This window comes from Cryptomeria japonica, chromosome 1 (genome assembly GCF_030272615.1).
Source record: "Cryptomeria japonica chromosome 1, Sugi_1.0, whole genome shotgun sequence".
Classification (NCBI taxonomy): domain Eukaryota; kingdom Viridiplantae; phylum Streptophyta; class Pinopsida; order Cupressales; family Cupressaceae; genus Cryptomeria; species Cryptomeria japonica.
In genome coordinates, this window is record NC_081405.1 from 260395895 (window position 1) to 260423728 (window position 27834).

At 32.6% G+C, this 27834-nt stretch overlaps 1 protein-coding gene across 1 annotated transcript in view; it reads left to right on the plus strand.

The window, feature by feature from the left end:
• Positions 1-4876: 4876 nt before the first annotated feature.
• Positions 4877-27834, plus strand: part of LOC131073781 (uncharacterized) — a 35371-nt gene continuing 12413 nt past the window's right edge. Inside the window, exon 1 of the mRNA XM_058010280.2 lies at positions 4877-4966. The gene's annotated coding sequence lies outside the window, so the exon portion shown is untranslated. The remainder of the gene's footprint in view (positions 4967-27834) is intronic.

Below are 27834 nucleotides of genomic sequence, written 5' to 3' on the forward strand. Positions count from 1 at the left end.
CATGAGTTAGAATGCATGCATGTGTGTGGCGGGCCTTTACTAGGACCACATTGTTTTCTAAGGGGTCATAATGTGGTCCTACGAGGTCATGCATGTGTTAGAACACATGTGTGACCCCTTAGGACCACATATGACCCCTTTTGCCATCCTAGTAGTTGGGGTATATTGTATACACTAAGTATAGGATGTTAAAAGGGCTCATATGTGGTCCTAAGGGGTCATGCATGTGTTCTAACACATGTGTGACCCCTTAGGATAACATATGACCCCTTAGAACACAATGTGGTCCTAAAGGCCCATCACACACATGCACACACTCTAAATCATGCGTTCAACCCCTTCTAGGACCATGTACATGTATGACCCCATAGGATCACATGGTGTCCTAAGGGTTCATATTATGTGGTCCTAAGGGGTCATGCATGTACATTAGAACATGTATGTGTGTCCCCTTAAGCTATGTCTCATTCCCCTTTTAAGCCACATGTCCTAATAAATAGTTTGATCCCCTTTCAAGTGCCACATGTCCCGATTAGGCCTGCATCCCCTTGAGACATATATAACTAGTTTACACACATGCATCCAGCCCCTTAGGACACAATGCCACCTTTTTAACATTCCCTTAGGACACAATGCCACCTTTTTAAAGAGCATCCAAAAGACAACTAAATCATAGTATATTATGTAAAAACTCACACATTTGAAGACATGTTTTATTATGTAAAATTATCTCTTATTTATACAAATTCAAAACAAAAAAAATTGATGCAAAACAAAAAGGGATCTTGTTTTCAACATGGGATCCCATATTTTTTTTGCATTTTTAATTAATTTGCAAAATAGAATGGGATCTCGTTTTCAATACAGGATCTTGTTTTAGATACAAGATCCCGTTTGTACGAAAATGTTTTTGGGGTCAGCTTGTAGGTTTGAAATTTGTCTTGCAAAATGGTTCGGAAAGCCGAACTTGAGGCTTGGAACTGGTTTGACCTGCAACTTGAAGGCTAAATCAAGCTTCATACCAAAAAATTGACTCAAAAAATATATCTGAAAACCTAATTTTTAGAATTTTTTTACACAACAAAAACCCATTATAGTACACACTATCTAGATTCTAAATATATAATTTTCTAAAGAATGGATCAATATTTATAATTTTAAAATAATTTTTATTGAAAGAGATCCATAAACTTGAAAAAATAGGGTTTTTAAAAATTTTAATAAATTTTTTGTCTTTAAGTTTTTTGAAAAAAAATATTACATGGCATCAAACTAGAGACGAATCTATACAATTTAAAAAAAATTAAATTAAAAAATGTTAAGTTTAGGTTAAATTATGCTTTCCGTACACACAGATTTTTCAAAATAGTGATTATGCCCAATTATATATATATATATATATATATATACAGAAAAAAATTACAAAAAAATATCCTCATCAAAGGTGAGTGAGTTATAGATCTTTTCTTAAAAGGATATAGAAAAATACTTTCATTTAGGTCAAATTATGCTTGACGTACACGAGCATGGTATGGTCGTAAAAAGTGACTTTTAAAATATAGGTTTTACTAATGCCTATTCAAACTTCATTTTTAAGATCTGGGTATTAAAAATAATTACATATTTTGAAAGTAGACTTCAAGCACTACATTTTCTATTACTGAATTTTTTCAAGAATCATTTTTTAAGTGCCTCAAATATTTAGGTCAAACGGAATGAAACCAAAAAAAAGGGGGAAAAACTTCCACTTTTTGGCCAAAAAGTGGACACAACTTCTTGCAGGCACCCGGTATGTGCAGGATCATGAGGGGCCAAAAAGTGGAGATATCTTGACTAAAGTTCTCATTAATAGGCTGATTGAAAAATATCTATAACTTTCAAATAGTATCACTTTTTTTCAATTTGAAACATGCGTCACATTCTATGCTTCATATACTATAGGATTAAAAAGAAAAAAGAAAGAGGTTTTTCATATAGTTTTTACCATGTTATGGTGGTCAAACATATGATTTTTTTATATTTTTAAAAAGCAGTAGTAAAAAAAATCCTAATTAATTATTTATTTAAAAAAAATACAAAAAATGTGTGTCATACCTGGACGTGAGTCTTCTAATTATATCTAAAATCTTATAAAAAAATATTATGATTTAATTGTGGTTAGGGTGATCAGACAAACGATTGCTTCTTATCTTTTTCTTGAAATTTTAGTACTACTGCATTGAAATTTCAAATTTTCATCAAATAGATTATTTATTTTTAGAGAAAACAAGTAGCTTAGAAACTACATTCAATTTTCTATAGATTCTATTCTTACATATTTTTGAAATAATGTTGGTAACTTATTCAAATTTTTAGGTCAAACTGCCTAACTCTATTTTAAATATTTATTTTCATTGCCACTTAAGGGCCTATCTGGTCCACCATGATCCTGCACATACCTAGAAAATATAGTCATCAATAAAGTTATCAAATCAATTAAAAATGCAAAGGCCTACACAAGCATATCAAAGATGTTATAAAATGGGTGGTTCAACTTGAAAGTAAGAGTTATTTTTCTAATTAGATCAATGAGTGAAATGAAATGGAAAAATGAATGGTTTTGTGCGAAAATTCCATTTTATAATTGCTTGATCTAGTTGCTATTCACACATGACAATGAAATTTCTCTCATTTCAAAAAGGAAAACCAATATACACCTAATGGAGGACTAATTTTGGTAATTGGAGATAAGAAAGGACTTGAGTGGGAATGGGGATGCTAATAGTCAACTATACATCTCTTTCATATTACAATGGAAGGCATCTTTCAATGAGACTAGATTAAGGCTTTTAATTTTGAAAAATTAATGGCATGACTTATACTTTCAACAAAATAAATTGAAAATTTAAGTTTTGTTTGATGCTTGATTAAATTATATGAAGAATATTCAATGGATAAATAAAAATATTTTGGAGTGATTTTGTAATTGTCTATTAAGTGATTATTTAAAAAAAAGCTGAGGGGTGTTATATTTTTAAAATATTTATACAATGGGTGGAGCAATTAGAATACTTGTACAATGGGTAAATTAGTTGGATGCATTATTTAGAAATTAATATCAAACGAAATTTAAATTTATTTCATTAATGACAATAAAATACAAAATAGGTTGATCTTAATAGCAACTCAAAAGATGATGGCAATAATCGACCAAAACCAAAATTTGACATAGTGCTAGTTCTTATGTCAACACTAAGGGGGGTGTGTTAGGAATTAGTCATTGATGTAGGTTAATAAATAATGTAAGTGATTATTTAGTTTATAGATATTAGTTATTAGTTAGTTGTAATGTGGTTCAGATAATGAGTAGGTTGAATGAATTTATCAATCTAGTGGATGAAAAAATAAAACATATCAATGATGAATGATTAAACAATCAGTGTGCTAGATCCTCTATCTCTTCCTCATGTTGTAATTTCAATATAAACCACCCCTTACATCTTTGCAAAAAGTTAACTAGCTATGGTTTATTTTGTTTCTTGCAAATGGGCAACAATTTGGTTTTCCTAATTCATAACTTGACTAATGATATCTATGATGAATTCAAAGGTCCAATATGTTTGATCTACTACAAGGATCATTGGTCATTCTGTTGGGTGCTGAAAATGCCTAATTTGTGGATTTGACCTTTAAAATTCTAAAATTTCATTCAAATATTGGTTGATTCCTATCCATTTCATTCACTATTATGAGCAAACTAATCACTTGTTTGTATGATTTATTGATATTTAGTTGTATTTATAGGAATTCAATTCCACTCATTTCATGTTCATTTTCTTTGTAGATTGATTAAATTCATAAGGCATTCAAGGAGCATTTATTAGAACTCTTTGATGTATGCACTAAAAAGATCAATGTTTACTTCTTGATAAACACTTCAGACATTGACACGCTTGCTTGTTCTATATTGATCATAGCATTATTAAAAATCCATTATCTTTTTCACGTTTGAGCTAGAAGATCATCTTCCCTAAAAATTTTGATGACACTTTAAAAGTATTCTCAAATACTACAAAGGTTTATAATAGAAATATCAATTAACTAAAATGCAAAAATGTACAATTAGTAGGTTTAGGCCTCCAACCCATTCAGTAGATTTGAGCCTATAGAAACACTTACGATCTGTATATTCAACCTAAAAAAATACAATTTCTACATGATACCTAAGCTAAAACATAAACGTGAAGGATCCACTTGTAATTTTGAAAACAACAAATTCTGATTTTATATCAATTTCATCATTCTTTATTAACTAAAGAAACCTACAACTAAATATCTTTATACCTTAAATTTAATTTTCAATTAGATATTAATTATTTATTTATCACTCTCACAACTAAAAACAATTAATCAAAAATAATTTATAATACTAAATTATATACCTTTATTAAGTTAATCTTTATTAACGCAGAACGTTCATTTTCCTTGAGAATGGCGTAGCTCATTTTATTTAAAGTAAAATGCAAAGCAGCGCATAGAATGGAATATTGGGGCCTCTTTATGGTGATCATGCTTCCACTCAGCCGAGATAATTATTCTCAATTTGAGAAAATTACGAAAGTAAAAGTTATGGCTTTCACATAGATGAAAAAAATCTTCCTCGAGAGACTAAAAAGAGATTTGTGCCTGGCACATTTACAACTCTGAGGTCGAATCACATGATTACTACCTATCTATCTAGGAATATATTTTTTCAATCGATGTGCAAGCCATAACTTTTACTTTCGCAATTCTTCCAAATTGAGAATAATCATGTCGTCCGAGACCCCACCCAATATTCCATTCATTTTGGTATATAAGGATGAGTAGAGCAGAACCCTTCGTTAAGAAATTGGGAGTTTACGAAGGATGGAAGGAGAATTACAACTGTTGTTGCTGTTTTAATGTCCATCTTCTAAACAGTTTCAATCCTCATTGAAGGCGCAAGGTACGCTCATTTACACCTATTTCTGTTCCATTCTTTGCATTTCTCTACCTTTTTCCAATGACAATGTCTATCTGTTATTATTATGCTATTGAAGTTATCAGTCTACTCTATGGTCTGTGTGTTGTATTTTGACTGACAGATTTAATATAAAGAAGGTTGAATTTAACATTTATAATTGATCTCTGTTTATATATCTTTCTATTTTTTTAATTATAGATATATATATTTTTTAATTATTTTGATTTGAGTTCTAATATGTAACAATCAATTTTTACATTAGATATACATAATATATCTTTTTTATCTTTATCTGTTAAACTAAATATTGATTGCTTCTTTATATAGATCATTATAATGAAGGTGGTATAATTGTGATTATATTGAACAATAATTTTTAAGATAGTTGTCACTAAGAATTGTGACTTTTTGACTATTAATCAAATAAAAATGTAATTTAATTGAAATATATTTGATTTAATTGATGACACTTTTATGTTTTACTGTTCTATAAAGTACAATGTGACTGCCATTACAATATTCAACTACATAGATGTTATACTGGTATTGAGATTAACTCCTCTTAAAAATATGAGTTATAAGTTGATTTCAAATATTCTTTAAGTTTAAATGTTATATTGACAATGTCTATTGTATAAAATGTCTTGAATGTTTTGTAAGAAATCAATGGTGAAATGAAATTACATTTTTAATAATTGGGTTAAATAAATTGTATTCTATGTATAGGAAAATTTTAAAAATCAAGTTACCCAAATTTTTTTTTATGGTCATCTAGTTGATAATTGTAAGATTTTATTTCAATTATGGGTTCTTTAATGAATTACTATTGCATTTTCTTGAGGCGCTGCACACTAGTTAGTCTACATGGTTGTGGACATTCTAATGATCATCATTCACAAGGATAATAATGTACTTGATAATTTGCTAGTCGCTATTACTAAGAGGGAAAGATAACAAAATTGAGTGCCACAATTTCCATTCAAAGTTAATAGGGTGCCATAATTTCAAAAGGGGTGAATCCATTAAATGAAATTTGCATTCCATGGTAGGAGACATTGTTAAAGGAAAGTAAATTCTTCATGAGAGCACTACCATCTCAAGTTTATATGTTATGAATGTCTTATAAATATTTTACTATATTATTAATAGGTAAATTTGAACTAAAATAATTTTACATGAGTCATCTTTTTTGATAATTGTAAATCTCATCTTAATGACCTCTAGTTGTAGCCAAGATAATTTGGTGGTTAAGAAGGATCTTTCATGGTACAGCTTTAATTAAAGTCTTAGCAACACATTTCAATTTCAAATATTTAAATTGGATTCAAGGGTCTCTGACATCCATACAACCATGTTTATAAACTTGATTGCAATGTAGGAAAGAATTTGCAATCATTTACCTTGTCTCGTTTCACTTGACTAAAATAAATTATATGATGTTTTCAACAAATCCAGTATACAATCAACTATAAGAATAAAAGATATATATCATTGATATTTTTTTAACAATCTAAATTCTCCTAACTAAAAAATTCTAACATATAATTTATCTATTTTTTTTGGGTCAGTAACATATAACCTATCTATTACTTTATATAATTTAAATACAATAGATTAATTTAATTAATTCTAAAAAAAAAATAGAATGAAATAAATAGAATAATGTAAATCTGACAATATGTTTTTTAATCTATTGTATCTCCAACATTTAGAATGTAACTAATCGAAATTCAAAATATAACATGAATTTCAGTTAATTAATAACTACTATAAATCTGCATCCTACGTGGAACTAGAAGAGAGGCGTGGAGAAACTCCGTTTTGTCCTTACGTGTTAGAGGGTGCAGCATGGAGGAATGGAGAGGTAAAGAAATCATAGAAAACATTCCAAGAGGAGGAATAGGGGTGCAGTAAATATGGGGAAGTTGAATGCCCTCATTTCTTATGCTTATGATAAATATATAAGACTTAAAACTTGTACTATCCAATAAAGGAATTTGAAGAATAGATGTTTAATCTTGTTCAAGCTGCCATGTTTATTTCTAGATACATTGCAATTTCAAATTGTTTCTGATTATGTTTGAAGATAGTGGCTTTTTGAGTTGCTCAATTCATGCTAACTTAATTCGATTAGTTTTTTTTGTTTTGAGAAAAAATCTTGTTCATTTGTTAGATTGTGTGGTAGTGAGTAGTTTGTCTTAAGAAATAAATTCTTGCAGTTTAGGAGGTTTCTTAGATTAAGAGTTTTAGAGATGTTCAGTTTAAATATTAAGTGTTAAATTAGTTTCGATTAATTGTCAAATTTAGAATGAAGTTTATAGGAATTAAGATTATATGTTTTAAGATTATATAAAATGTAATTTTAAAAAAATGTATCATAATTTTTTTCTCAACTAATATATTTTATTCAATGATATTATTGTTGTTATTTTTCATAGTATTATCATGGCATCAAAGTTGGTTTGAGTGTGACTCCATCATGAGAGTGTTTTTAAGAAAATGAAAGTATCTTAAGAGATGACCCTCCTAGAATTGTAGAGTATATATAAGAGTAACTAGCTAGTTTAAGAGCTCAAGTTTCTTGAAGTATTTGGGAGGAGGAAAGAAATCCACTTTAAAAAGTAATATTTTCTGTCATTTGGAAGAAAAAACTTGAGGTTTCAAAGGAAAGGATTCTATAACCATGTGTTCTATTTAGGATGGATTTGAGAAGATACTATTGTTATTACAATTTATTAGGCCAATGAAATCAACCATCTAAGTATTCAAATGGAAGTTATATATGATGGGATCATCAAAACACATAAAGGAAATATAGGTTCCTTAACATCAACCTTTTTCTATTTTTGTACAACAAGTGTTAGAGCTGGAAAAGATCTAAGGGAGCACAGATTGCTACACAAGCAAAGGGGTCTAGAGTGGTTTTGAAGCAGTCAACCACAATCATAGAAGTAAATCAAAGTTTAAGAGGGATTTGTCCAGCCATAGTCACTAAAAGTAATCAAGAATCACAAATATGATCACTGAAATTGTTTCAATCATCAAGTGTCACAGTGCCAAAAGAAAAGAAATAAAGGAAATAAATTTTTGAAGAGATTGCTAAAATTATCAAAAAGGCCACTAAAAAATCTTAGTAGCAAAAAATTTGTAGTCAAAGTAAATCACATGCATGGCTGAGGCTACAACTATGCTATATTGTAGGTGACCCCAAAAAATGAAAAAGTGGATAGTAGAAATAAAAACTACTAAGGTGTTGAAAGAATCCATTGAAAAATAGTTGATTGAAGCTATTAGTCTGAGAAGAGTTGATCTTAGAAGAAAGTGCCCAGCTAAAAAGATGAGATCATTAGATTTTTGTAGAAGGAGAAATGTACAAACAAAATGATCATAGTACATCACTCTAGATGAAGTGTGGAGCCACTACTAGCAAAAAGGAAAATCACTAAAGGGAAGTATTCATTATGGATATTGTTGGATCATATTATCTGAGGAGGTTGTAATATTAGTAATCATTGTTGTATAAAATATCGATGTTAAGCATAAAGAGATTGGATGCAAGTTTATGCAATCTATGAAATGGAAGAGTCGCATTCTTTGGTGTTAACACTACTTTAGGGGTGCTGTCCTTTTATTTATGTCTTATTCTATATAGAAGGCTGACAAAAGTTAGAATGTCATAAGAAAAGAGGGTATTATGTATCTCTAAGAGATTGCTTGTGTTAAGCTACCATTGAAGGTTTGTTTAGTTGCATACTTACATTTTCGATGTAAATTTTCATGAGAAATAAAATAAAGTTGTAGTAGTGTTTGGTGAAGTTGTTGAGGATCTTGATATCACAATAGGATAAAAAAGTTGTTTTTGGTTAAGAAGAGGCCATCGACGATAGAGCTGCTTGCTGGAGCAAGGGTCATTATTTTGATTATTCACATATTTTGTTACCATTATTCTACCATTGTCAAGGAAGGATCTCAGTTGAATAAAGATATTCAAATTTTTTGGATTGGAGGTGAGAGGATTTATAGATGTTTGACTAGATCCAAAAGAGATAACAATAGCTTAAGAAGGAGGACTCTAGGATAACAGGTAAACAAAAAGTATGCATAATAATATTGAGATGTAAATAGGCATAGGTAATGAACTTGTATTTTGAGCAAATGTTTCATTGCTAGTAACTTTTGTTAAAAGGTAAAATTGAAAGTTTAATGCAATTCTTATCACACCAAATTTTTTGAAGGAGTTGCAAGATTGGTTGTACCCAACACCCTAGGGTTCTTTTTTGGTCCAAAGATGGAAACCTCAGCATATGCAAATTTGATTTACCTAAGTGTTTTGTAAGCCCTGTTAAGTCGGGCCTACATAGATTATTGTGACAATCATTTAGTTTGTATTATGCATAGAGGGTATGTGGCATCAAGTTGTGCAATTATCTAAGCTTGATGGTGAATCGAAGAAGTTGAATCTTTCATTAAGAGGAGAATGTGACATGGTGTAATCTCAAAGTATGGGACCAAGGTAATATTTACAAGAGAGTTAACATATCAATGAACCTGTAGCGTCGTAAAATTGCGACACTTGCAATTTCGACTGCATTTGGGTCTTCACAATGGCGGCACAACATTGAACCTGAATGGAGACCCCGAAACCTGTTTACGACATCAAAACTGCATCTTTTCTGCACCTTGGCCTAATCCTCCTTGCACCCTGCTGTCCCGGGAGGTGGGACCATGGCGCCCAGCCTTCAGGACCATGGCGCCTAGTGCCCTGGTCCCTCAGGACCATGGCGCCCAACGCGCTGGTCCCTGGCCCTATTTTGGGCCCGGTCTCTTGTTGGGCATCGGGTCTTCAAGTTTGCAATTTGGAAAATAATGTTCCTAGGTCGGCCTAAGGTCGAAAAAATTAGTCTCCTAACCCTAATTGACAAGTATATAAACTACATTTCCCCTCACGAAAAAAGGGAGGAAAAACATATGTGTGCAAGAGGCGGAAGCGATAGGCAAACATTAAGACATTCAAACATTCAAGCATTCCTTCAAGCAATTGAGCATTCTAGGTCTCCATTCAAGGCTAGGTGTTGCATTCAAGACAAGGATTCAACCATTGAAGATGAGATCACCTACAACATACAACATACAACATCATTACACCTTCGCATGTAAGAATACAAACATTCTTACAACAAGGTATCAGTACTTGATTACATTACAAACATTTACATTTACAACATTCTCATTTCTTGGTTAATTCCAAAACCGAGGTTTGACCTAAAGGCAAACCCCTAGTCCCTAACCCCCCAATCATCCTCTCTTTTCTGTGTGTAGGTTGTAGGTATGTGGCTGTAATTGAAGATCTGGAATCCTTATGCAGAGACGAACATATCCCCCTTCGTTTCGTGGATTTTTTGGAGGACCGTGTGCACTCCGGGCGCCATCGTCCCGTCAACTTTTGCTCAAACTTGCAGGACAGCACCGTCTTGACATTTTACTGCTAATTTCAGGTCCGTAGCTTCATCCCGTGTCTCTATCTCCGTCTACAAGTGAATCTTTCTTACTTTCACATACACTCCTAGTTCAATCCTTCTATCTACATTCTTTGCAAAAGAGGGTATCCTTGCTGTCTTAACCCTTGAAATCATTTAGAATTCAATCTTGCATTGTGTGGGATTGGATCTTGTGAGTTTCAACCCCTCTTTTGAATGTAAAGGCTCTCCTAAGTGAAAACCATCAATCCTAGTGACCTCCTTTCTCTCTCCTTGGAGTGGGGGAACACCTAGGGTTTGATTTTTCGCTTTACAGAACCATGTTGATAAAATGATTCCTACATAAATAGTGAGTATAATGTTTGGTTACCCATGTATCTCAATAGATGGATCACTTTTTATATGGATGTAATAATCATTTTTAATATAGGTATAGAAAAAGAAGTTAGGATCCGCGAGCACCAATATTGTGACTTAATGGGAGGTGTTGAGGGAAAATGAGTGGATCACACCTAAAAATACAATGGAGTGGTAACCAAGTGGGAAAGAGCTCATTGTTAGAGCATACCAATAGTATTATGAGATTTCCAAGGCTCGATCCCTAGAACTAGAAGATATAAGATGTCAAAAGATCAATGAAAGAAGGAAATTGGAATTGGTAGTTGTGATGGGGGAATGTTGAAAAATATTTAATCAAAACTAGTGCACTAAATGCATTCACATGCTCATCCTACAACAAAACATACTAAAACAATGAATACATGAAGACTTAGTGGTATGGTTTATCCTTAGCACCTCTATTCACTTTTCTAGGCTTGTTCTTATCAACAAATTTATTGTTTGGCAGTAACCCATGTGTTGCCCATGCTCTTCAATCCCATCTCTAGAAGTTCATTTTCCTATTTATTGTCAATAAGCTTGTTACTCACTCTGTTGTGAGTCTATCTCTATGGATCTATCTAGGAGAAGTAGTGTTTTTGATGTAAGTTGTCAAGTTAGAATGTAAGAGCTAAATCTTAGGTGGAGTGTCTAGATAATAGTTTACTTTTATCAATATAGATCTTATGTTTGTTCTCTATTATTTCACCTCCCTCTATTTTCCTACAACTGGTATCAAAGTTGAAAAGATCTAAGAGAGTTCATATTGCTACACAAGCAAAGGGATATGGAGTGGTTTTGAAGCAGTTAGCCATAGTCATAGAAGTAGATCAAATTTTAAGAGGGATTTTTCCTACCATAGTCACTAAAAGTAATAAGGAATAAGTAGTAGAAAATTTGTAGTCAAAGTGGATCACATGGCCAAGGCTACAACTATGTTATATTATAGGCTAAAAAATATGAATAAGTGGATTAAAAAAAAAAGACAAGCTGCTATGGTGTTGAATGGAGCCATTTGAAGATAGTTGATTGAAGCTATTAGTTTTAGAAGATTCAATCTTACAAGAAATTTCTCAATTGAAAAGATAAGATCACTAGATTTTTTTTAAGGAAAGATGCGCAAAGAAAATAGTCATAGTACATCACTCTAGATAATGAAGAGTGGAGCCATTGATAGCAAAAAGGAAAATTGTTGGAGGGAAGTATTAAAATTGTGTAAATTATTGGATCATTGTTCTATGAGGATGTTGTAGTATTAGGGATCAATTTTGTATAGAAGATAGATGTTAATCATAAAGAGATTAAATAAAATTTTATCCAATCAACGAAATGGAAGAGTGACATTCTCTGGTGTTAAATCTACTTTAGGGGATTTCTTTAGTGGTGTTGTCTTTTTTATTTCTAACTTATTATGTATATAAAGTTGTCAAAACATAGCTAATGTCATAAGAAAAGAGGGTATTGTGCATCTCTAAGAGATTGCATGTGTTAAGTTGTCATTGAAGGTGTGTTTAGTCATATGCTTGCATTTTCCATAGTAAAGTTGCATGATAAATAAAATGAAGTTATTGAAGATCCTAATATCACAATAGGATAACATCATTGTTTTTGGTCAATAAAATGCAACTGATAATACTTTCTTGATGGAGGACAATCTGTTGTTTACAAGGGTCATTAATTTGGTTCATTTACATATTTTGTTACCATCATTCAACCATCGTCAAGGAAGGATCTCAATTTAATAAAGATATTTGAAAGTTTTTGATTGGAGGTAAGTGGATTTACAGATGTTTGAGTAGATCCCTAAGAGCCAACCATAGCTAAAGAAGGAGAACTCTAGGATAGGAGGAAAACAAAAAGTATGCATAATTATATTGAGAGGTAAATGGGTATAGGTAATGAGCTTGTATTTTGGGAAAATGTTTCATTTCTAGTAACCTATGTTAAAATGTAAACCTGAAAGTTTGTTGCAATGATTCTCATACCTAATTTGTTATAGGGGGTGCATGATCAATTGTACGCAACACCCTAGAGTTCATTTTTGGCCCAAATATGGAAACCTAGCTGTATGCGAATTTAATTTACCCAAGTGTTTTGTAAGCCTATTGAGTCAGGCCTACACGGATTAGTGTGATAATCATGTAGTGCGTATCCTCTTATGCATAAAGAGGACATACAATCAAGTTGTGGAATTATCTAAGTTTGATGTTGAATTAGAAAAGTTTAATATTTCATTAAGGGGAGAATATGAGATGGTGTAATCTTAAACTATAGGACGAAGGTAATATTTGCAAGAGAGTTTCACATATTGATGAACCATGTAGATCAAAAGGATTACTACATAAATAGTGAGTATAGTGGTTGATTACCCATGCATCTTGATAGATGGATCACTTTTTATTTGGATGCAATAATAATTTTTAATAAAGTTACATAAAAAGAAGCTACAATTCCCATGCACCAATATTCTAACTCAATGGGAGGTGTTCAGAAAAATTGAGTGGATCACAACTAAAACTAAAATGGACTGTTAACCAAGCGGGCAAGAGCTCATGGTTAGATCATCCCAATACAATCATGGAATTTCCTAGGTAGGATCTCTAGAAGAAGATGCCAAAACATCAATGTAATAAGTCAAGAAGGAAATTGGAATTTTTAGTTGTGATTAAGGGGGAGTGTTGAAATTTATTAATCAGAATGACCACACTAAATTCATTCACATGCTCATCCTACAATAAACCAGGTTGAAACATTTAATACATAAAAACTTGATGATTTGACTTATCCTGATCATCTCTACTCACTTTTCTAGGCTTGTTCTTATTAATAAATTTATTGTTTGGTAGTAACCCATGTGTTGGTCATGCTCTACAAACCCATTTGTAACACTTCATATATATATATATATATATATATATATATATATATATATATATATATATATATATATATATATATATATATATATATATATATATATATATATATATATATATATATATATATGTTGCCAATAAGCTTGCATTGCTACTCACTCTTTTGGGAGTCCATCTCTATAGATCTGTTTATTAGAAGTAGTGTATTTGGTGGAATTTGTCAAGTCAAAATGTAAGAGCTAAATCTTAGATGGAAAGTCTCCATATTATTTTCTTTAATCAATGTAAATATTATGTTTGTTCTCTATTATTTCACCTCCCTCTATTTCCCTACAATTGGTACCAAAGATGGAAAGATCTAAGGGAGTGCATATTACTACACAAGCAAAGGGATATAGAGTGGTTTTGAAGCAGTTAGCCACAACCATAGAATCAGATCAAAGTTTAAGAGGGATTTGTCTAGGAACAATCACTAAAAGTAATTAAGAATGCTAAATATGATCACTGAAATTATTTCATTCATCAAGTGTCAAGGTGCCAAAAGAAAAGAAAGGAAGGGGATAAAAATTTGAAGAGATTGTTGAAATTGTTAGAAAGGCTACTAGAACAACTTAGTATTACAAACTTTGTACTCAAAATGGATCACATGGTTGAGGCTACCAATATGATATGTTGTAGGCCCAAAAATATGTACCAAGGTGTTGAATGAAGCCATTTAAAAATATTTGATTGAAGCTATCAGTCTAAGAAGATTCAATCTTACAAGGAATCACCTAGTTGAAAAGATGAGATCACTAGATTTTTTAGAAGGAAAGATGTACAAACAAAATGGATGTAGTACATCACTCTAGATGAAGAAGTGTGGATCCATTTCTAGAAAAAAGGAAAATCATTAGAGGGAAGTATTTATTGTGGAGATTATTGGCTCGCTATTGTATGAGGAAGCTACAATCTTAGGGATCGATGTTGTATTAAAGATAAATGTTAAGAATAAAGAGAATGGGTACAATTTTATGAAATATATGAAATAGAAGAGTGACATTCTTTGGTGTTAACTATACTTTAGGGGAGTGCTCTAGGGGTGTTGTCTTTTTCATTTCTAACTTATTTTGTATAAAAGTTATCAAAAGTTACATCATTTCATAAGAAAAGAGGGTATTCTGATCTCTAAGAGATTGCGTGTGTTAAGTTTCCATTGAAGGTTTTTTTAGTTGTATGCTTGTATTTTCCATAGTAAATATGCATTGGAAATAAAATAAAGTTATTGTAGTGTTTGGTGAAGCTATTGCAGATCTTGATATCACAACAGGATAACATTGTTGTTTTCGGTCAAGAAGAGGCCATTGACTATTTCTACTTGCAAGAGGACAATCTATTGTTTAGAAGGATTATTGTTTTAGTTTAGAGTGACATGGCCTGTCTAATACAAAAAACTCCTAAGGGTAAGTAATTACCTTGAAACATTTTAAAATATGTAACTTCAACTAAAATCCTTAGTGTCACCATGATAAAACATAAATATTTTCATATTTTCTCATTAGTATAGTTACTAGGTGCAACTTAACATGATGATGGTTATTTAATGTTGTATCATTGACACACATAGTATTCTGGTTATGTAGTGGGAGTTTCATTATCTTTAAGGTCTTCCTATCAGAGGTTTCCATAGCTATAGATTTTTTGGTTTGCATATGATTATATTTAATAATTACTTAATTGGAAAATATAAGTGCATTATATCCATAAACAAAAAGGAAATCTTAGATACCTATTGGGTTGGACTTGGGACTTGGTCATGGATGTTTATTTGGTGGCTTCAAGTTCTAGGAAGATTTAATCAATCCTTTACCCTTTTTAAGTTTAAGATGGTTAAAAACCACTATTAGTGGTTCAATATTAAGTTTTAGGTACTATCATAAAATTTCCTTTGAACCATCTAGGTCATTATGTTGAGGTTGTTGTTTCCTTGAGTTTTTTTTCATCTTTTTTTCACAACCTATGACTAAGAAACCAACTAATGATATTGCCATACAAAATTTTGTGCACCCTTGTCCCAAGGTCAAAATATATGCTATGATAATAAATTTCATAACTAACTTAAAATGCAATAAAACTTAATTTTTATAGATGGCATACTTAATTTTCTCAAACAATATAATTGAGAAAAAAATGACTCAAATATTAAGTCATGCTATGTAGTACATATCAATTCAATAAAATGAGATGCCCATAAAGTCATGTATTTTAATTGGGCAAACTATACAAAACAAATATTTGTATGAACTAAAATTTGATTAAAATTCCATTATTACAAGAAATTATATCTTGTGTGTTCTCCCTATTGACAAGTTGATTCTTCAACCTTAGCTTGCTAATGGTTTCAACTAGGGTGCAATGTGATCCAAATAGGTTGATGCAAATCCTTACCCATCATTCAAGGTGTATATTTAAGAGATGCCAATTACACTAACATATCATGCACAAGGTAATAACTAATAACCTTGACCCATAAGGAGGTTTTCCTAGCTTTATTGATCTAGGTAACCAATTCCCAAAATTGGGAATGTTAAGGATTCAATCATGGGGATTAACTTACACTCTTAATTTTTCTATTATTCTTTTAAGCTTCATTTTCCCCTATAATCCAAAAGATGGGTAGGGTAGACTGATTATTAGGGATAGCTCTATAAAATAGAAAAATGGACTTGATATAAGGAATATGTTGAAACTTGATTGGTTTGGGAAGAGGAACGTGGTATTCTCTACATTCTTAAGGTCTACCTTATAAACTAGCATTCATCCTATGAAAACTATGTAGTGCATGACAAGGAACGGATGGTGGAGTGATTTAACTTGCAATGAGACTTGAATTAGATAATTTTCCACTCCACTCATCTAGACATTAATAGGTAAAGTGCATCATGCAAAGATTTACTATAGTTTCTTGTTAATATGAGTATTTCATAACTATATATTAGAGTGGATCCTACTTGTCTTAATGCTTTTGGTTAGATTATAAGCTTTACTCATTTTCTTCACAATTTTTCCATCTAAAATAACCACCATTTCCTAATATTAAAATAATATAAATATATTGAAGATTCTATAATTTAAACTGCCTGTATCAATATCACACCTAATTTTAATTCTTGTAATAGATGTTACATAGTAAATCATTTTAGATGTCTTTTTTTTATAATTCAGAGCTGAAGCTGTATTTTTTAGCTTTTCCCTGGTGCTAATAACCAAACGAGTATACTCAAACCCAAGACCTCTCATTTAGGAGGCTCGCAGCTAATCGTTGTGTTGTAGGGTCATCCCAAATCAGTTTAGATGTTATTACAATATAGAAAGTTAAAAAATATTTATTTCTTTAATTTCCATATTCATTATACTCAAGTGGAAAATAATATAGGACAATGATGGTTTCAATTTCAAATAAACCAATAGGGGTCTAGTCCATTCTATTAGAACCAATAAAGTGGAGTACATCCTTTTCTAGGTAGAATTGTAAAAAATATTAAATAATACAAATGAAAGATGAAATTTTTTTTGTTATAGTTAAATATTTTAAATAGTATAAATACTACACTAAATAGGCCATAATAGAACTAGTATGCCCAAGAAATCACTAGGTGAGTGAGGAAACTCACTAATAAGTGAACTAAGTCTTTATGACATCTAGGTTTAATAAATGCACAAATAAACCATCAATTTAGTCATCACTCCAAATGATAAACCATAATAAAACCAAAATAATCAGAAACAAAGAATAAAGTATATTTCTATAGGCATAACATCTAAATACCAAGTCAAATCAAAATCCTAAATATTGGAGGGTATATCCTATGTACTAACAACACTTCTTTTTTCAAACGAAGTGCAAAAGAAGAGGAAACAAACCTATAACTAGGTGTTCAACTTAACCTTGGTGCTTGGAGAGACATCAAGCTGATCACCAAATGCACAAATCTATATTTATGTACCTTTTATTCTTTCCATATAGAGAAAAAGATGCCCCTTTTGACTAGTGAAATGCCCATTTATTTCTCCCTTTTGTTTTCTTCTATGCCTAATTAATTATTGGTTATCACCAAAATGCATAGCATTCCCCCATGAATTTCCATTCCATGTAAAATAGATCAGGCCATTTATTCTTCTTATCATCCCTCTCAACTAGGCCATAACATTTCCTATCTTACAGTTTTCCTATCATACTTCTTTCTTTGATTTGTTTCTTTATTTATTTTTGGGAATTAATTTTTTATGTTTCCATCTTTCATGGGTCAATGGAAATGAATAGTGCTTTTAATTTATTATTCGTTTTCTTCTTCTTATTGATCAATAAATTTCTCTTATTTTATTTTATTTTTAATTCATCATTATGCATTTATGTTTAATCTTGTATATATAAAAATCAATTAGTATTGGTCTATATCCTAGGTTGTTAGAACTTGAATCAAAATTATTATCATTCTTCAATAATATAAACAAAAAGTATTTAAGTGATCAATGTATCAATTGAGTGAAAATCTAGGTTCTTGAGATTACATGTATCATATGGACAATCCTTGCAATTTATGGGTAAATGAATCATTTCATAACATACTATATATTTGACACTTGGTTAGCGGAGTCCATGGTTAGGCCATTTTTTGTTTTATTAACAGTAACATGGATTTTAAAAGGGCCCAAACCCTTACAAAATAAGAAGGATAAACATTAAGCACAGTAGAGAAAAAAAAGCATCTAAAAGGACCAAATGTGATAAGTTACACAAAGCAAGAAACTACAAACCCAAACAAACAACCAAGTCACTTTAGGGTTGTTTAAATCTAGATTATTTGAACAATTTTTGTTTTACCATAGGATTTTTTTTGGAAACTACATAAGACCAAAAGTGGGTTCATCAAGCAAACTTGATCTCATGAGAGAGATATCTATAGTGTCAAGAGCATTCCCTCCATAATTAACAAATTTTTGAGTTTTAGGAGATGAAATAGCTTCAAAAATAACATGCATTTGTTCCCTTTTTCTCCACACAAATTGGTTTTCCATGTTACATGGGCAATTTGTAATACCATGGCCCACTTTGCAGCAATTGAGGAAGATTATAGTATAGTCTTTAGGCTTAATTTGATACACCCACACACCAAGTTTGAAAGAAAATTTAATATTAGAAGGGGTCTTATTTATTTTAGACATATGAGCATAGATTCTAGCAAACAACAAACACTTTTTTATTTTATTGATTTGATTAGTAGCAAAGTATTGTCAAAAAAAGAAATTTCTGTAAGCATAAAAACCTCTTCATCCCAATACTCCAAAGGAAAATTTAGAAATCTAATCCAAATAGGAAATTTGAAGGAGTCTTGTTTTAAAGTATTATAGCCAAGAGGTCATTTTTAAGACATGCCATTTTACCCCATAAAAAAAGGACCTTCCAGTAGATCCTAAGAGCAATCATCAAGGTTAGAAATGAAAAAGAAGAAAACTTTATTTAACAAAGAGAATATCTCAACTGGGCCCCTTAAATTTTATTTTAAAAGAATCCATCTTCTAATATCATCTTGATATTGGTGTGATCGCCACAAAATCTCCCATTGAGAAAGATCTTAAACCATACAATTGACTTAGTATCAAGGGAGTCAAGGATAGAAATTTGAATATATGCCCCACAACCATGACCTAGATAGAGATAATATCATTAGAACAATACTCACCAAAAGGCAAATTTAACAACATAGAACACTTGTGTTCAACAACCATACTAGCACACTCGACATCGACATCATTGATGTAGGTATTTTGCATAATAGTATCAAGCTCAAAAGTATGCAAATATGAGAAGGGATCATCAAACACTATCATACCACAACCAAAAGATGGAGATGTTGTTGGTATTTTGGTATGGTTTTGTCATTGATGTCAACAACTGCTAAATACACTTGCTCTGGAGATCCAACAGCGTTCACCGACAATCAGTAAACTGTTAAAACAATTACCGGTATATGGTTAACCGGCAGGATATAATGTTAACTGACAGGATATAATGTTCACCGGTACCTGCAATGACATGGAAGACACTTGGTAATGTCGAAGACATCATGTGGACACTTTTCCTTGAAGTAATATCATTGGTATATTGTTATTTGCATATTTGCTTTTACCGACAAATAGGTCCAGGTTATCTAGGGTTACACCGATAGGTTTATCTTTTCCAGATCAGCATGGCACGCTATGGAGATGATTTATTATTGTTGTAAATGCATTAAGCCGACATGTTTAATCGGTTATTGCATCGGATATGGTATTATTTGTAAAATGTTTTTATTGTAATATCTTGTAGAGCCGACCTACTAAAATTGGTCTTAGGGTATGGTATAAATGTAAGATCTTATTTGTAAGATCAAGTGTGGAATGCGAAAAAGATTTAAGGAAGGTAATATGCGAGATCAAGCAGAGACAAAGACGAAAACATCATTCGAAAGTGAAGTTAGGTTTTTGTAGAAGCATATCAACATTACACCGGTATTGAATCCAGCATATGAAGATGCTATGTTATGTAGTACATCCTCATTGGATTTAACCATCCAACTGTAGTCAGTGTGACTCCCATTTGTGTTTGAGCAGTGAGCTCTAGGCTGTTGGATTTTCTGCATGTGCAGACCCCTCTTTGTACACTTACTATCTGCAGTAGTATCATCTGATTGTGGGTAAGGTTTCCCATCGTGGTTTTTCCCCTTACAGGGTTTCCACATACAAATATTTGTGTCATGTGTTGTGGATGACTTTATGTTTAAGTTTCATGCATTAATTCTTACCGGTACAAGCATTTTCTGTTAAACTCTGTCTACCGGCATAACTAACTGTCTTATCGGTATTAAGCAATAAGTTGGTTAATAAGATTTTGGTTTGTATTTATTTGACAACCGATTCACCCCCCACCTCTCAGTTGTCCCCGGGACCTACAGATGTCACTATAGAGGGACTCGAGTAAGACTATTGGGTGAAATCATTCCCAACTAAAGTTATCATATTAATAGAACAAAACCTTATATTAAGACTAACATAAAAAAGAAAGGTGTAGAAGGAAAATAAACCTTCTCATAGATAGATTCAGACAAATCTTTAATATCTCTATTTATAGAGCTTAAAAATCCCCCAAGACTTGGACATGACCCATAACCCTCACTTCATCTAAACTCATAGAAAACCCAAAGTAAGCCATCTCATGGGGAAGAGCCACAAAAAGATGAACTTGATGGAGTGTTGAAACATCAAATATGAGAAGGAGGAATCCCTTTCATATCCCATGAATTTTGACTACATCCAAACACTACTTGATGTCCTCATGCACCTGCATCTATCAAGCCTCTAAGAGAATGTCCAAATATAGCTCATCCACCTCAAACAAATAGTTCATAGGAAATCATCAAATTAAGTTCCACGATTACCTTCAACATCATCGAAAGCTCCATCTCCACTATCCACGCAAGAGGAATATACCATATTCAATCACCTTCAACCTCATTAGAATATTCATCTCCATTGCCCAAATAAGATGAATATGGAATAGTGAATACCTTTGCCCTCACTATGGTTTTCATTGGTCCAATTTTCTTTCTTCTCAAGTCTATATTTTAGACTATGCCTAGAGAGGGACATCCTCTTTATATTCAAGGTGGGAAAATTAATTGATTCACCATAGTCGGCACCTTCATCCTCAAAAGGGTTGACATCTGTATTGTCACCATCCTCATCTCCATTGTATGTTTCTTTTGAAACATCCACACTCTTGAAATGTGTAGTGAAAGAAAAACTTCCCTTGTTCCCACACCCACTCCTACCATTGCAATAATGCCCATGTATAATTCTTTTTCATTTGTTTCTTGCCATTGACTTTTTGAATCCGAAAAATTTCTTGAAATTGCTTTGACCTTATGATATTTCAACTTTTCTCAATTGAACCACAATCTATATCACCTAGCACCTTGAATACCTAAAATCCACAAAATTCTTCACACAATTCACCAATTAGTGATTAGTCCAATTAGTCAAAAACATATTTCATGCATTAATTTTGATAGATAAAATAAGTAATAATAACATTCATTAATAGTAAAATTAATGAATAAACAACACTCCTATTCACTCACACACACACACACACACGGAGATAATTCAATAAAATTTTGTGAATACAAGTTCCACCCCTAGTCTAAATTACAACTAGTCTAACTATCTCACAAGAAAATAAAGGGGTTCCTAGGGGATGTGAAAATCATACCTAGACTTCAAAACTTTTAACTTCAAGACCTCCCACGACATCATTTTTTCATTAGTGTTGTCTTGAATTTTGGTATGATATTAATTCATCATATACTATAGATAGGCTAATAATGCCCAAAGATTCATTACTTTTCATTTTTATATTAGATTAGATCTCTATGTTTGTTGAGGATTTGTATATCTTCTTTTATCATTTTTTTTCAAATCTATAACAATTGACATAATTCTCACTCTGCATTTCTAAAGGAGAATTTTTTTTCATTTAGTATATAATCAAACATTTTGATATTTTACATCAAAGAATACTTTTATACAACATTTAATAAAATGTTTTCACAATTTGATAACTTAAAAGCTTGTTTTTCTGGATTCGATTGTGTGTGTTATTGATGGAAAAATAACACACACAATCGAATCCAGAAAAAACAAACTATTATACAATATGGATTGTGGAAATCTCATAGCTTTAACTTAAAAGCTACCAATTGCCATATCTACGCTTCCAAACTTAAATTTGAAAACTTATTAAGATAAATATTTTTATATGTAGAAAATAAACTTATTTCTTGTATATATGCTTACAAAATCTTATTTAAAATGAAAAGAAGAAAAAAAACACATACAATAACTTGATCTTATGTTTAATTCTCAATGAAAAATAAAACATGGATTTCTACATTAAGTCAAATATTTTAATAAGTCATAAATAAATTGATGATAGAATTGTTTTGATTTTAAAGTCTTATTGTTATTTTTAATCTTTGAAAATTAGAAAGCTTCAGTATTTTTGTGAACTCATTAATATATTTATGTATTCTTAATCTTCCTCGTAATAAAATCTTCCACAACTTGTGACTCTTGGATTGAGGATCTCTTTTAATTCATTAGTCGTATCGTTTCATGGTTGAAAGTGACGAAAATATTAGACGAGTGAGATTTATGAAATGTAGAAAGAACTGACACCAGAAAAAATAATATCGCTTCATGATTGAAAGTGATGAAAATATGTTAGATGAATGAAAAGTGTTGTCTCTGCTAGCACTAAATCGAGTAGTAATATAGTTTTCCCTTGTTCTTATTATTAATTGAGTGAAATTCAATATTGAGAAGCACGCTCTTTCTTCTTGAAGTTCAAAGTTATTTGATTGTTTTAAATATTGTGTAGGAGAAACAGGAAACCATGCCGACTAAGTTGAAGTTCAAGATAATATATTCTTCAATGCCAAATGGGTAACGTTTGGCCACGGTTGAACAAGTTAGAAATAATTTGGACACCCTTAAACATCGAGCATGGATTCCGTCTCTTGGACAGTCGCATCTTGACTAACATGATATCTAATTTGACTAACATGCTTGGAGCATTATTAAGCTGGACTGAGTGGATAGCTTCCTGGGCTATTATTACCCCGTCATAAATTGATCTGTAGGCCACAAAGCCTGTTTGTTCTTCGCTAATGATGAGGGGAGAAGTTTTTGAAGTCTAACTACTAAGGTTTTGGTAAGGAGTTTATAGAGGGTGTTACACAAGGCTATGGGTCTATAATCATTGAAGCTATCTAGTTTCTCTTTTTTAGGGATCAGAACTAGGAAAGTATTGTTGATCTCCTTGAGAATCTTCCCTGAGTTTCTGACACCCTCTAAGGCCTCCGTGATCTCCAGCCCCATAAAATCCCAACATTTTTGAAAGAAGCTAGTTGGGATGCCATTGGGACCCGAGGCCTTATCTGGATTCATCTTCACGAGGGCGGATTTAACCTCCTCCTCAGAGAATTTCTTAAGCAATCCTTTATTGTGTTCTTCATTAATAAGTTTTGGGACATTGTTAATAATATTAAGTTGGCCCCTAAGGTTGGAGCCATCAGTATTGTTTAGGACATCATCAAAGAACCTTACTGCTTCTGAGGCAACATTGATTGGGTCTGTTGGGTTGGTTCCTTGGCTATTATTAATGTTCGAGATCTTGTTAGCCCATCTCTTCTGCTTGGTGCTATTATGGAAGAACTTGGTGTTGCGATCCCCATCTTTTAGCCAAGATTCCCTGGATTTTTGTCTCCAGAAGATCTTTTGTTTTGATAGAATCTTTTTATACTCATAAAGTAGTGATTTTTCTTTAAGGAAGAGATGTCCGTCCATCCCCTTCTCCAGAACTTCCTTGTTAACATCCTTAAGATCCTTTTCTATTAAGAGTTTCTTATCAAAGATGTTCCCAAAGTTCTCCCTATCCCACTCCAAGAGCTTCCTTTTGATAAGCTTTAGCTTGTTTGCTACAATAAACATTTTCGAGCCTGAGAAAATTGAATCATTCCACCAATGTTCAATTAGGTTGATGATGTTATCATCCCTAAACCACATGCTTTCAAATTTGAAAGGGCAGTTTCTAGGGGAGTGGTCTATCAAGATGTTAAGTTGAAGTGGAAAGTGGTCCGAACCAGATAAAGGTAGGATCTTTGCTTCCATGGTGTAGCTGAGCTCCGAAAGCCCTCCATGGATAAAAAATCTAGTTTTTCCGCAATATTGCAGAAACCTATGCTTCTATTGTTCCATGTAAAGGTGTTCTCTGCCATTTGAATTTCCAACAGAGAATTCCTAATGATCCAATTATTGAAGTCCACAGCCATTGGGGGTAGCTTGATACTGCCTCCCCTTTTGTCTTTTGTGTTAGTGATGGCATTGAAATCTCCACCAATGATACACACTTCACTCGGGTGATTACGAAGGAAGGCTTCAAGTTCCAACCAAAGCAGAGCTTTGCCCCTATTCTTGATAGGACCATATACATTGATCAGATTAAATCTTAACTTATTGTTATAGCAAGCTACTACTCCACCTATCCAATTATGTTTTATCTCTAATTATGAGAATGAGGAGAATCTAGGATCTGAGATGATTACCAAGCCTCTTGAAGCCCCCATGGCCGTGGAATGCTTCAGTTTTCTAAAGCCCAATTTCTTTTGAAAAAGGTCGATCTCGGATGAGTTCATCTTAGTTTCTTGGATTAAAATTATGTCTCATTTTGATTCAAATATACAACGCTTTATGATGCATTGTTTGTTAGAGGCGTTCAAGCCCCTAACATTCCATGATAAAATTTTCATGGTTATGTGGGGAGGAACTTCCCCTCCCCTACATTAAAAGGAGATGAGATTTTAGGTTGACCCCTAGCTTCCCCATCCTTGGCTCGTAGTTCAGCAAGGGATCTTCTGCCTCTTCTCTTAACGAGCTTGGCACAGTCGGGAGTCTTTGCTTTCTTTAGAGATATGGATGCCTAGAATGTTTGGGTTATCATTTTCCAGATTGTCCAAGGCCACAAAAAGTTCTTTTGTTTCTAAATTGACTCTGGCATTATCCCTTAAATATTTAACGTAGAGTCCCCTTTGTCTCTCCAATTCCTTAGAGTCACAGACCTCATCCACAAATTGTTCCATTAGGTTGTTAACTACTTCTTCCACTATAAAAATCATGATGATATTGATCTCCTTAGCTACTCGTTCATTCACAGACTCTGCAATCGCTGTAGAGTTATTTTCCAAGGGTAGGGAAGATTGCTCTGCCCCCTCATTAGCCCTCCTATCTGAAACTAGAGTTGTTGGTTGAACCTGCCTAGATTCCTTAACCCCAACCAGGGGACAACTTACCTTCTCCAGTGATTTCTCAGAGGGGGATAAATTACCGTTTGATGGAGACTGTGGGGGCTCATCATCTTCGGGTTACTATAAGAACCAGAGGCCAAGTTATTTACCAGACCTGGCTGGTCCTTCTGAAGAGGGGGCTCCCTAATCTCACCGTCTTCTAAATCTAGATCGCTGATCCTGGAGTCAATTATTGGTGAAATGCCTTTTACTAGAGATGGGAGGGCCAGGGAGCTTGAATTATTGATGAGGGGGTCCTTGGGAAAGGATTTTAAGCGTCGGTCCTCTATAAGATCCGAGGAATGATGCTTGTGTGAGAAACTTAATGGAAGGAGTTCCAGAAGTACAAACTATGTTTTTCTTGTCGTGGATTCTCTTTGTTTTTATTTCATCTTCGATAGTGAACCTTTTAGGGCAGTGTGTCTTTCAGGGTAGTGAGCCCACCAGCAGTTATCACATTGGTAGTGAGCCACCCTTTGTAATAAATCACCTTAATTAATGTCACCTTAATCGGTGTTGATATATTGAGAATTAGCATTCTTCGTGGTTTTTCCATTCTTGGGTTTTCCATGTAAAGTTTGGTGTCTCTTGTGTCAGATCTGATTCTTACATATATTTTCTATTTCTGTTAATTCTATTAAAAATTCAGGATTTGTGCATTAAGGTTAAAATTGTTGTCAGTTGATTCACCCCTTGCCCTTAGTTGCTCGAATATTCAATAGAGCACACATTAAGATTGAGGGGGGCGGGGGGGGAGGTGGGGTGAATCAGTTTGGAACTTCAAATACAATTATTAATAAACAACATAAACTTACATATAAATAACACATTAATCATCAGTACATAAGCATCAACCATCAACACAAAAACACATGAATTATAGATTTATGTGGAAAACCCAAACAAGAAAAAATCATTTTGAGAATCTAACTCAAAATATGAATAACATTGCTTACAATATTTTAGGCTTTCAGCCAAGGGCCACCAACACCTTAAGGACTTGCAGAGCTAAGGCTTATAGGCACATACCACCAAGATACAAAAGGACTTGCACAATTGAAGAACACTTATTAATTCAAGACAGGATACAAAGTGTAGCCAAGTACTCATTATCAATCAACAACAAATGAAATAGTTGAATTGAAATTGAGAAGGATTGAAATGATCATAAAATTATGCTTGAATAACAATCAAGAGACCAATATCATGATAGACATATTTGATAATCTTCACTAACCCAACACATTGACTTGTAGAATATATTACGCTTCAAATCTCTTCTCAAACTATTTTTTGCAATGCCACTAAATCAAATCCATTTACAAATCATTTGCATTCACTTCTAACACAATTCACTTTGCATCCACATACAATTCATCTAGCCACACAATTTAAATGTGAGATACAACATTGAAATCTTAATTAAGGATTGATCGAAATAGAATAAGCAATATTACACAAAATAAGCTACTTGGACCTAAAATACTCAGATTGGTTCGCAAGTGGAGGAGGGAACCAAAAAATTTGACAACACATCCTTCCACGATAGATCCATCAAGCATGACATGCTGACACATACTCTAAAGGGCATTACCAAAGGTAACATGTGGAAAATATAACTAGTCGGCCACATAATCTATTAAAATGCAAAATACTCCATGCGGATCTCTAGACACCATGGTGAGACCTAAATTAACATCTCAACACATCTTCCAATAGAAATCCGGACCAAAAGAATATGTACCAGTAAACGGCAATACAACTAGCAATATACCTGGAGGGCACCAAAAGCTTTTTGGACCACCCTAAATATAGGATGATAGAACCAATGCCAAAATCACATCCAGACCAAAATCTATCTAGATAACATAGTTTGACACACTATATCTAGATCTAGATCCATCTTGATATCTAATTTTGACATCAATGACAACCATATAAGCACATGCTATCAACAAATTCCAGCAATTTAGAGGACACATAACTAGGATGTAAATGGGCAAAAAATGACAAAGGATGATAGCCAAATGGCTACAACTTTATTATATTAGATGAAAGAAATATTTACAAAGATATAAAATATTTCATATATTCTTTTCTAGTGCTCAGATTGACATGGAAATTCTAGAGAAAAGAATAGAAGAATAATTGTAGACACATTGTCAAAGACTTCCCAAGACTAAGCTACTCAAGAAATG